The following is an 11,844-nucleotide window of genomic DNA, read 5'->3' as shown; positions in this document are numbered from 1 at the left end:
CCAGACTATTTTCTCCCTACACATACCTCAGATACTCTTGTGTCTTGGCCTTCATCATGCAACTTTTTCTTATGGAATGCCTACATTTTCCACATTTACATCTGTAATCCCTAGCACTTTCTCAGACCCAGTTCCCTTGCTGCCTTCTCCAAAGATTTCTCAGCACTTTGGAAGAAATGATTCCTTCTCAGAACTCCCATAACACTTCTTTGTAACACTTTCTGTTGTAGTGTATTTATCACTTTGGAGTTAGAATTTTAGATATGAACATGCATATCTTATTTCTCTTTGGAGAATTTAAGTTTCTTGTGGAGAGGTCTTAGAACTTTTTAATGGCCCTCAGTGCCAGAAAGTAAAGTAGTTTCAACATGGCCAACTCATAGTTCTTAGACCTTTGTAGGTACTTGATTAATTATTCTTCATAACCATCCTATAACACAGGCACTATTAGCATCACCATCCCCATTTTACAGATAAGGAAACTGAGAGTTACTAAGTCAAGATTAGATTAGTATGTGGTTGAGTCAGTATTGGAACCCAGCAGCCCATTTCCTGAAGAGCTTTCTCTGCTGCCTCTCAAATCAATGGCTGACTGAGTAAAAGTACATGGGTCAGTGTACCATGCATTTCAGCAGGATCCTTCTGACCACCAGGACATCTGTCCAAAGCCAGGATTCCAGGGGCTGACCTGGGCCCTTATCAGGGTTCACAGTTCTATGCCTCCAGGGAACCTACATGAACTTCTGCCTGAACCCTTCTTTCCTGGGCTCAAACTCTGGCTTTTCCTTCTCTCAAGGAAACCAGTATGGAAGGATACCAACCAGCATGCTCCCACATGGTCTGCTGCGGAGTGCAATTAGGCAGAAGATCGCAAAAGTGTGGGTGGGGTGTTTTGTTTTTGGGAGGGTGGCTATGTTTGTGGCTTCTATAGCTGCCTCAGCACCTTGTTTGTTTGTTTGTTTTGGTGAGGATGGGTTTGGGTACCTCTGTGCCCCTGGGCTCAAGTGTTTCATATTTTACCATCTCATAGGAAAACCTTATAGGTAGGGGTGTATGTGTGTGTGTGTGTGTGTGTGTGTATCACGTGTCCAAGAAAATAAGGTCTTCTTGGGACCACAAGGTGGCATGGTGGGGTGGAGTAGACAGTTGGAATGACTGACTATTCCATCATCTCTGTAGAAGGAAGAACTAGAAAGCAAGTTGGATGCAATGGTCACCAAAGGAGGCCCAAGAGCCACAGGACTCTGCAGCCCAGACTAGTCAAAACCAGAGTGCCTCCACCAAGGCCACAAATGCTAAAATTAGCCAATTGCAGGACTTCACAGGCAGCTGCTTCCTTTTAAATTTTCTGTTTAAAAATAGAGTATAAATATGATAACTCATCCTATAAAGAAAATCAATCAGTTATTCCTTCATTCACCTACTTGTTCATACACTGAACACCCATCTACTGAAGACTAACTCTGCTTGAAGCCCAGGGATGGCAGTGGCCAGGGGGAAACATTTAAAAAGTCAACCCTGCCCTAATGGGGGCAGACTCATAAACAACTAACTATAATTATATTTAAAGGAGTCACTAGATAGGATAGATGAGAAACTCCATTTTTCATCTATTCTATTCACCTAAATAGGATAGGATGCAGAAGTCAGTATATGGGATAAGATGAGTTCCTCATTTTTATGAAGTTCAATTAAAAATGATATATCAAGTTGAATAATCACTGAAATAACACAAACATCTTGAAAAGATGCCTTTGTCCTCCCCTCTAGCACCTTCAGTTTTCTGTGCTTGCTTTTTTAAAGTAGCTCCATTTTCTGCCTGTTTTTGCTAGCTTCTCAGCATACAGCTTCTCTTTTTATTTGATTAAATTGTTTTTCCTTATTTATAGGGGACTATGGGGTTGGGGCTCAACATTCAGGGGCATATATTCAATATAAAGGAGTGCCTAGATCCTCTGTGGTCCACCCTTCATGCCAGCCCCACCACCAGGAGCCTCCTGTCATATTCTTGTTGTGGATTGTTGTTGACAATGGTAGGGAGATTAGAAAGGCAAGAAAGTTAAGCCAAATACAGTGAGCTAATAGGAATCTCCCAGAAGAACACTAGAAATGCGGTTCATTGGATTTGTGTCCTAGGCTAGCTACTGTGTGCCTACACCTTCTTGAATAGATAGAGCACAGGTTTAAAGCTAGGCCAACCTGAGTTTGAAGAGTACCTACTAGTTATGTAACTCTGGAAGGTATTTGACCCTTCTGGGCCTCTATTTTCTCATAAAATATCTATAAAATGGAGTTGAGCCATGGCTGGTGTAGCTCAGGGGATTGAGTGTGGGCCTGTGAACCAGAGGATCACAGTTTGATTCCCAGTCAGGGCACATGCCTGGGTTGCAGGCCAGTTCCCAGCAGGGAACACACGAGAGGCACCCATACATTGATATCTGCCTCCTTTCCTTCCCCTCTAAAGATAGATAAATAAACAAACAAACAAACAAACAAACAAAGAAATAAAATCCTAAAAAATAAAATGGAGTTGAAAATAATACCCATGTGCTATTGTAGAGAAGACTAAATTGAAGAATATATGTATGATGTGTTATGTATATTTGATTAGCCATTATTACCCAGCCTGTTTAAGCTGGTGTAGGACTTTAATGAGTGGCTCCAAGGATGGATCAGGTAGAAAGGCTGAATTCTGTCAATATAGATCCTATTCCCTTCCTCCCGCCTCTTTGTTGAAGCCAAGTCCAGAAGCACGGCCAGGCCTGATTGGGACACTGCATCCAGTCCGTAGGCAGTCTTGCTATAACTAGCTCCACAGAACTGGCAACTGGATAAAGATGCCTAAGAAGGCAGAGAACCCAAATGTCACTGTCTCCTCTATCAACTGTTGGTTTTGTTCCTAAGACTCAGAATAACCCACAGCCACACCCTGGCTATTGATAGTTGCCTCTAAACTTTATCATACTCAATACCATAATTTACTGGCCTAAGATTATATCCTGATCTTGTTCTGTCATTAGGTTTTCTAAAAAGTGTTACCTCATGTACCATTCCCAAAACCTGACACCCTCCCTGAGACCTGTTTTTATGGTGGATTGAGAGACTCTCTTCAGCTTTCAGTTCATCTTTATCTTAAAGAGCCACCAATAAGCAATTTCCATAGACTCCACCTCCAAAACCAACACCTCCTGAATGAAGACTAGAATACCAAGAAAATTATTTGTACTTGGGTTGCAGATGTAGAAATTCCTGGAATCTTGCGGAACATTCTGTTCCATGAACAAGATTCCAGAACAGCATTAGGAGGGCGTCAATTCATTTGCATTACTTGCAGAGACTTTTGAAAGTTGAGCAGTCTTTAGCCAGCCTCCGTTTTATACTTGATTCTCAAAATCCACATGTAATGCTTGGGAGCATTGAGAATGGAGCTTCCTTCTCCCAAGCCAGATTCTGTTTTGGATCATTTTAGCCTGCCTATTTAAATGACCTCTGACATTGCCTCAGGACAAGAAAGAGACTTGGATTTCTTTGGGTGAAAAACTGAGTTATGTGCTCCCCGCATCTTTTTACCCCATAGTCTGTGTCAAGGTTCTAGTTACTGCAGTGGGAGATTCTATGTCAGACCAAGTCTGAAATCCCTTATCTCCCATCCACTGCTATACAGGAGAAACACACATACCTACAAGGGGAGGAGGGAGCTCTTTATGGGGGCTTAACTATAGCAAGCCATAAGTCACTAACATGATTTGCCAGTAGCAAACTTAAAGGTGAATTGTACTGCAGCAAGCCAAAAGGTAATCTATCCAGAAGAGCAAGATAAATTAAAAAGCAAGTTGCTTGCCTTCTCTTCCTTCCTCTTCTGTATTTCTCTCAGACTGACCCCTGAGGTTGGTGAATAATAAATCTTGCAGACTCACCTCCTATTTCCAAGAGTTTTTAGATTATGGTCAACTCTTCTTAGTGTATTTTTAGCAGTGAGAGGCACATGGCTTAGAAGAGGAATGTCATACTCTGGCCCTCCATGCCCAGCCATGTTCCCACCACCTCCACTTGTTCAGAGATCTAGCTGCCACTCTGGTTTCATAGCTGCCCCGGTCATCTTGGCACAGATAGTCTCACAAGTCACTGAATATAGAGAAGGTTGACACTCCACAATGTTATTGTGATGATTATCTGTGATCTTTTTCTAGCTGGCTTTGTCAGCTGACACAGAGAAGTCTTAATATTCCTCCAGTGCCATGTATCTCAGTTTAAGGAACTGAACTAGGTGGCCAATGCTGAATGAATGAAAATAATCCGTCCTGGTCAAAAGCCCCCTTGTCCTCAGAAGAGCAGTCCAGGTTCCCAAATGTCCTTTTCAGATTTGCTGTACCATTCAAAGAGAAAGCATTTAGTGAGCTCTTCTGGCACAGTGATTGGAGTCAAAACCCAGAGCCCCTACCCCCAAGAGTGCTTATGATAGAATTGCTCATTCTACCTTGGGTTTGAGTTTCAGTTTCAGGTTATATTCCAGGGTAATTGGAATAGACTAAATAAAGTAATAAGAATACTGAAAAGTTTCGTTCTCACTCACCACTCTCTTTATGACTTAGGACAGCTAACTTGACTATCAACTACGTAACTCTGGACCTCTGTTTCTTCAATGGAAGATGAGGAGGTAGTCCTCTTTCTGGTGCGTATAGTCTTTGCTCTATGTTCATAGTTGTTGGATATGCATTGAACCAAACTCCAGATTTGTCCTGCACTTTTTTTGCAGTACCATACCTACAGTATCTAGTTTTCATTTTCTTTATACACGTCTGGGGGAGGTCTGTGCCTTAGACCTCCTGTTGTTGAGAAGTGTTTGTGCTCCTTGAATCTTATAGCATCATTCAGCCCTGTGCATTTCAGGATATATTCCGTGGGCTACAGGGTTGTTGGGGCTCCTTCTGGTAGATCAACCCTAGTTCTGTTTTACACTCTGGACTTCAGCTGAGATTTTGTTTGAGGAAAGGAGTTGTCAGCTAGTGAGCATCTGAAAATCCCTAGCTTGGATCCACTGCTCTTGTTCTTAGCACTTTTGCAGAGTTGCCTCTCCAGCCTGCCCACAATCTTCTGGTGGCATTCTCCAGAGTCTGTCTTAGTCTTCCACTTTTCTTACCTTCTTCTGTGATTTTTCACTGTAGGGTTTTTAAACACCACTTTTCAGATATCTTTATCTAAACTGAAAACTCAGTTTTTCTAAAAATGAACAGTCATCTTCCCCACCTTCACCTTTTACCTCTCAAACACCTGGTTTCCCTTCTGTATTCTTCATTTTTGGGGGGTGGCACCATCAACCACATAGCCTCTGAACTTAGAAACTTGGGATTTAGCCAAATTTTTGCTTCTCTTTATGTCACACTACCATGCAGGCACCAAAGGCTGCTGGTTCTATTTCTTTCCATCTCTCCATTGAATCGTCTTTTTCTTCTTCCCCCTGTCATGGGCTGCTTAAAAAAAATACTTTTAGAGAGAGAGGATGGGAGGGAGAAAGAGAAACATCAGTGTGTGGTTGTCTCCCATGTGTTCCCTACTGGGCACCTGGCCCACAACCCAGGCATGTGCCCTGACTGGGAATTGAACCAGTGACCCTTTGGTCCACAGGCTCATGCTCAATCCACTGAGCTACACCAGCTGGGCTGTCATGGGCTTTTGTTTAGCTCTGAGATTTCCTTGGCTGATAAAGTAATCTTTATATGATTGAAATACGATTATGTCTGTCCTATTAGAACCATTGCCCAAGTGCCCTCATTTCCTACCAGTGAGATCTGCCTTCCTCGGCACAGCAGACAAAGTACTTTGTGATCTGATCTCGGCTTGCTCCTCTCATATTCCTCTTCTACTTTGTACTTGACGTCCTACAATATCTAAGCTTTTGTGATCCCTGAGATGCATCATGCTGTCAACAGTTCTCATCCTTCCCACATGCTGTTTCCTCTTCCTGCAGTGCCCTTCCAACCTTGTTTACTTGGGGGAATTAATGCTCGTCCTTCAAATGGCAGGCTTAGTAGACAGTTTCAAAGACTCTATAGACAGAGCTACTCATTTCCTCCCCCATGTCTGTTCCTTTGCTGTATCACTTACCATGAAATATGACAGTTTGTTTGCATGCCCACACTCTTCTGTAGACCAGGAACTTCTTAAAACAGAATTGTGCCTTTATTTATTTATTTATTTATTTTACCCACGGTGCCTAGCACAGTATCTGGTTGATGTTCAGCTAAGCTAAATTCTCATTGAAGGCAGCTGAGTGCCAAATTACCAAATTATAGGGTTCGTTAGTAATAAAGAGTTAACTCACTTATTTTATTCTCAGTTGTCAAAACACTCATATGTTTTAAAACATCTAGTCATTACTCTGCCTGGAGAGGAATAAAGTAAATGGGAAACCAAAACTCTAAAAAAAAAGCATTTTGCATAAGGCACAAATTAAAACGCCTAGGTAAATAGTAAGAGACACAGTGGGGGATTTTAGTGTGAGTTCCTCAGGAAATATTTGCAGCTAATACTTTTAATTGATATTTTCCTGGAGCTGTGAATGTTCTACTGTGTGGATGACTAGTTTCCATTTATTTTTACCTTTCAGCTGGCTTTATCTTTGCATAGATTATCTTCTCTGGTTCCATTTTAATTCCAGTTGCTCATGGTGTGCTACCAGAGTAAAGCAGTTGGGAGCCCTCTGGGGTTTCATAGCCATTTGATTCAAAAATTTATTCTAGTGAACCCTTTAAACTATGGTGCTTAAAACCTCCTGGATAATCAAATGGGATGAAGAAATGGTCTCTTTGGGGAAAACATTTTAATTTATAAAATATTTCCCTCAGATGCTGTAGGAGGGAAAGGAATTAATGTTTTCTGAGAAACCCATTGGCAGGTGACATTCTTTTTGTTAGCGGCAGTCCTTCTCTGAGTCCCCTCAAGGTCTGGGTCAGCATCAAGGCGTTCAAATATTTGTGGTACTTGAAGCTGTACGCATCCCTGTATGAGGTCCTTCTGCCCAGGAGATTCTCTTCCTTTGAGGAGTTTGCATGAGGAGAGAGCTTTGCTTTTTCAGGGGAAGGCGGCTCATTTGTTCTTTAGGCAAATGCAGCAGGTGCTGACTTGCAGTGAGGGAGCCATGTGGTGGCTGAACCTCTCCAGGCCATCCCCGATTTTTCAAAAATCTAATTTGGTATGGACGTTGGACAATTTTTTCATCCTATTTAAAGTGAATCAAGCAACCTCGGGAGATTTAGCTATTTTTATTGATCTGTGTTAAGCAACCTTGAGTAAAAACAGTGTGCTTGCTAGGAAATGTAACTTCAATATACACCCCCAGACCCCCTTTTCACTCAGTTTGCCATGCCTTTGTTCCTTCTGTATAGAAACTCAAAGCTCCCCTGCTGTGTTTCTTAGGGGGTTAGAAAGCCTGTTTTAAGATCTCTGCCGCACTTCATTCAAGGCCACATCTAAGGACAGTCAGTGGTGGTCACTTGGGAAGAGGCATGGACTACATGTCCAGAGACACAGCTGCAAGCTCCAGCTCTGCCTTTGAGGAAACTGCCTCTGGCGCCTTTCGCTGTGCAGAATGTGAGATTTATCTATGTAGTTGCATGCACCAGTAGTTTGCTCTTTGTTATCGCTGAGTAGTATTTTATTGTGTGAGTGTTCCACAGTTGGTTTATCCTTTATGCATTTACCAGCTGATGGACCTTTGGATTGGTTCCAGTTTTTGGTGATTGTAAATGAAGTTTCCATCAACATTTGTATATAGGTTTTTTTAAAAAAAATTAATTATTGTTCAAGTACAGTTTTCTGTCTTATATTCCCAGCCCTGCCCACTCCTCCCCCCAGTGTTCCCCACCTCCCTCCCATTTCCACCCCCCACCTTAGTGATTGTCCATGTGTCCTTTATCCTTGTTCCTGTGAATCCTTCCCCTTTCCCCCTGTGATTCTCTCCACTATACCCTCTGGTCCCTGTCAGCCTGTTCTGTATTTCAGTGTCTTTGGTCATACTTTGCTTGCTTGTTTGTTTTGTTGTTTAGGTTCCTGTTAAAGGTGAGATCATACGGTATTTGTCTTTCACTGCCTGGCTTATTTCACTCAGCATAATGTTTTCCAGTTCCATCCATGATGTTGCAAAGGGTAGGAGCTCCTTCTTTCTTTCTGCTGCATAGAATTCCATTGTGTAAATGTACCATAGCTTTTTGATCCATTCATTTACTGATGGGCATGTCGGTTGCTTCCAACTCTTGGCTATTGTAAATTGTACTGCAATGAACATTGGTGTGCATAGGTTCTTTTGGATTGGTGTTTCAGGGTTCTTAGGATATACTCCTAACAGTGGAATTGCTGGGTCAAAAGGCATGTTCATTTATAGTTTTCTTAGAAAATTCCATACTGTTTTCCATAGTGGTTGTACCAGTCCGCAATCCCACCAACAGTGAACTAGGATCCCCTTTTCCCCACAACCTCTCCAACATTTGCTGTTTGTTGTTTTGTTTATGATGGTCATTCTAACCAGTGTAAAGTGGTATCTCATTGTGGTGTATATAGGTTTTTATGTGGGCACATGCTTTGATCTCTCTTGGATGATACATAGGAGCAGAAGTGCTGGTCATATGGTAAATAAGTTTACCTTTACAATAAACTGCCAAGCTGGTTTTCAGAAGTGCTGTACCCTTTTGCATTTCCACCAGTGACCTCTGAGAGTCTCATTTGCTGTGTGCATACTCACCAGCCTTTGGTATTGTCATTTAAAAAAAATTGGACCATTAGAATAGTGTATAGTGCTATCTTTTAGTTTTAATTTACATATCCCCAATGACTAATGATATTTAACATCCTTTCATTTGCTTTTTTGTCATCCATACCTCTTTTTTGGTGAAGCATCTGTTCAAATCTTTTGTCCATTTTTAATTGTGTCATTTGTTTTCTCAGTGACTTGTGAGTATTCTTTTTACTCTTTATATGTTATAAATAAAAACCCTTTATCAGGTATGTTTAGCAGAGTTTTACAAATATTTTCTCCCAGTCTGTGGCTTATTTTTTTCTACAAGTATTTTTGGAACAGCAGACATTTTAAATTTTTATGAGGTCTAATTTATCAATCTTTCATTTATAATTGTTTATGGCTAAATCACAAACACACTTGGAAAAAGGTAGTAAAAGTACCTTTTTTTATCCAAGAAAAATTTCCAAAATTTTATATTTTTGGAAGAGGTACCTTTCAGGAAGCGGTACCTGGATTTTCATCTGCAATTAACTTTACAATTAAAGTTTCTATGTCTTTTCTTCCTAACTGTCCTCTCTACTGTACATGTCTTTTTCTAATTTTTTCTGTATTTGCCTATACTTCTGCAACTCCCAGCTTTGTGTGCTACAGTGGTTAGCTGAGATCTGAGATGGAAAGTGCCCCTTGCACTCTAACTTGACTGACACTTTCCCTTCCAAAGTTTTAAGCCATACTGGCAATGCACCTTCTTTTCTGATAGGCCCCCAAATGAGAAAGTGAATTCTGGATTCCATACGCAACACATCTAAAAGCATTCCATATGATGTTAATTTATGCTATGGGTTTCCTTGATTATTTTATTTCATGTAAACTCTTCTGCTTGGAGTTTTTAAATCTCTAATTGCCTGTGCCTATTCACACCAGCATGAATCTCTGCTACAGGCACATTACTATCCATGGACAAACCCTCTTTTTGAGGCCATGTTCTGTGCTTGGAATGGATCTGCCTGCCTGCACCTGGTCAGACTGTAGAAATGCTACTCTTCCTTCATGACCCATAAAATCTTCCCACCCCATTGCCCATATCCTCACCCTAGTCATTACTGGTCTTCCTCTATCCTCTGTGCTCACAATGCATTTCGCATATGCCTCTGAGAGATCTGTTTATCCTGTGGTCATTATTGATCAGTAGACAGAACCATTCCTTCTAGAACATGTACTCCTTGAGGACAGAAAGTTCATCCTTATCTTTTGTTTCAAGTTTCAGGCAAACTTCCTGCCACACTCAGGATGTCCAATGTGCAGTCAGGATGGCTATGAATGCGGCACCACACAAAATCGTAAGCTTACTAAAAACATTTTTTCTGCTAATCAGTTTCTGTTAGTGTTTGTGTATTTAGTGTATGGCCCAAGACAACATTTTTTATTCCACTGTGGCCCAGAGATGCCAGAAGTGTGGATGCCCCTAGAGGCTTAATTCACCTTTGCTTAATGAGAAATTTCACTGTTGCCTTTTATCTGTTTTTTTTTCTTTTGCATTAAATGTTTCTTGTCTCTTCCTTCTATCAACTTGACTTCTATTTTTTTCCAGGTCTTATTTGGAGTTAGTCTCCTCCATGAAGCGCTCTCTGCCCCCTCCAAATTTCACTCAGCTCTTTTCTTAGCTCTTGAGATGCTGTCAGTGTCTGTGTCTCTTAGTCTGTTTCTTAATCATTGCATTGTCTCCCACTATTGCTTCTGTTTCATTTGCAGTTATTATGCTTCTATAGCCTGGCTATGAGGTAGTGCTGGACAGAGGCTCTGCCTTAAGCTTCTATTATCCCAAACATGTGTGCTGTATTGTCATTTGTCTCACCCTGGCTCAGATTTTCTCAAATCTTCAGAACTGACCATCACCTCCTGTAGGCTGCATTGTGTACTGTGTAGATTGCTGCTGTGCGCTCTAACATGCCACTGAACCTTGTGAGGTACCCATCTGTCTTCCCATGGCACAGTGTGAATTCCTCCAAGGCAGGGAACAAGGTAGAGTTTTTTTTTCAATTTTTTATTTAATTATTTTTCAAGTACAGTTTTCTGTCTATTACTCCCAACCCATTCCACCCCCGTGCTTCCCCCCTCCCTCCCACTTCCACCCTTCTCTGTTGTTGTCCATGTATCCTTTATATATGTTCCTCTAAATCCCTCCCTTATTTCCCCTGAAATTCCCTCCCTTCTCTCCCCTGGTCACTGTCTGCCTGTTCTCTATTTCAGTGTCTTTGGTTATATTTTGCTTGCTTGTTTGTTTTGCTGTTTAGGTTCCTGTTAAAGGTGAGATCATATGGTATTTGTCCTTCAACACCTGGCTTATTTCACTCAGCATAATGCTTTCCAGTTCCATCCATGATGTTGCTAAAGGTAGGAGTTCCTTCTTTCTTTCTGCAGCATAAAATTCCATTGTGTATATGTACCATAGTTTTTTGATCCATTCATTTACGAATGGGCACCTAGGTTGCTTCCAACTCTTGGCTATTGTAAATTGTACTGCTATGAACATTGGGGTGCATATGTTCTTTGGGATTGGTGTTTTAGGGTTCTTAGGATATAATCCCAGCAGTGGAATTGCTGGGTCAAAAGGCAAGTCCAATTTTAGTTTTCTGAGAAAATTCCATACTGTTTTCCATAATGGTCGTACCAGTCTACAATCCCACCAACAGTGGACAAGAGTCCCCTTTTCCCCACACCCTCTCCAACATTTGTTGTTTATTGCTTTGTTTATGATAGCCATTCTCACCGGTGTAAAGTGGTATCTCATTGTAATTTTAATTTGTATCTCTCTGATAGCAAGCGATATTGAGCATCTCTTCATGTGTCTCTGGATCCTCTGTATGTCCTCCTTGCAGAAGTGTCTGTTCAAGCCCTTTCCCCATTTTTTAATTGGGTTAGTTGTCTTCTTAGAGTGAAGTCGTGTGAGTTCTTTGTATATTTTGGAGATTAAACCTTTGTCTGAGGTATCATTGGCAAATATGTTTTCCCATACAGTTGGTTGTCTTTTTATTTTAATGCTGTTTTCTTTAGCTGCGCAGAAGCTTTTTATTTTGATGAGATCCCATTTGTTTATTCTTTCCTTTATA

At 41.1% G+C, this 11,844-nt stretch overlaps 1 long non-coding RNA gene across 1 annotated transcript in view; it reads left to right on the top strand.

Moving 5' to 3' along the window:
* The first annotated feature begins 2,880 nt into the window (after positions 1-2,880).
* The window catches only part of LOC118992522 (uncharacterized), a 20,061-nt gene continuing 11,097 nt past the window's right edge, over positions 2,881-11,844 (top strand). Inside the window, exons 1-2 of the long non-coding RNA XR_005067642.1 lie at positions 2,881-2,890; positions 10,504-10,515. This is a non-coding gene — a long non-coding RNA (uncharacterized LOC118992522). The remainder of the gene's footprint in view (positions 2,891-10,503; positions 10,516-11,844) is intronic.

This window comes from Sturnira hondurensis, unplaced genomic scaffold (assembly GCF_014824575.4).
Source record: "Sturnira hondurensis isolate 20B ecotype Veracruz unplaced genomic scaffold, ASM1482457v3 Scaffold0008196, whole genome shotgun sequence".
NCBI lineage: Eukaryota > Metazoa > Chordata > Mammalia > Chiroptera > Phyllostomidae > Sturnira > Sturnira hondurensis.
This window is presented reverse-complemented; position numbering and strand designations above follow the sequence as displayed.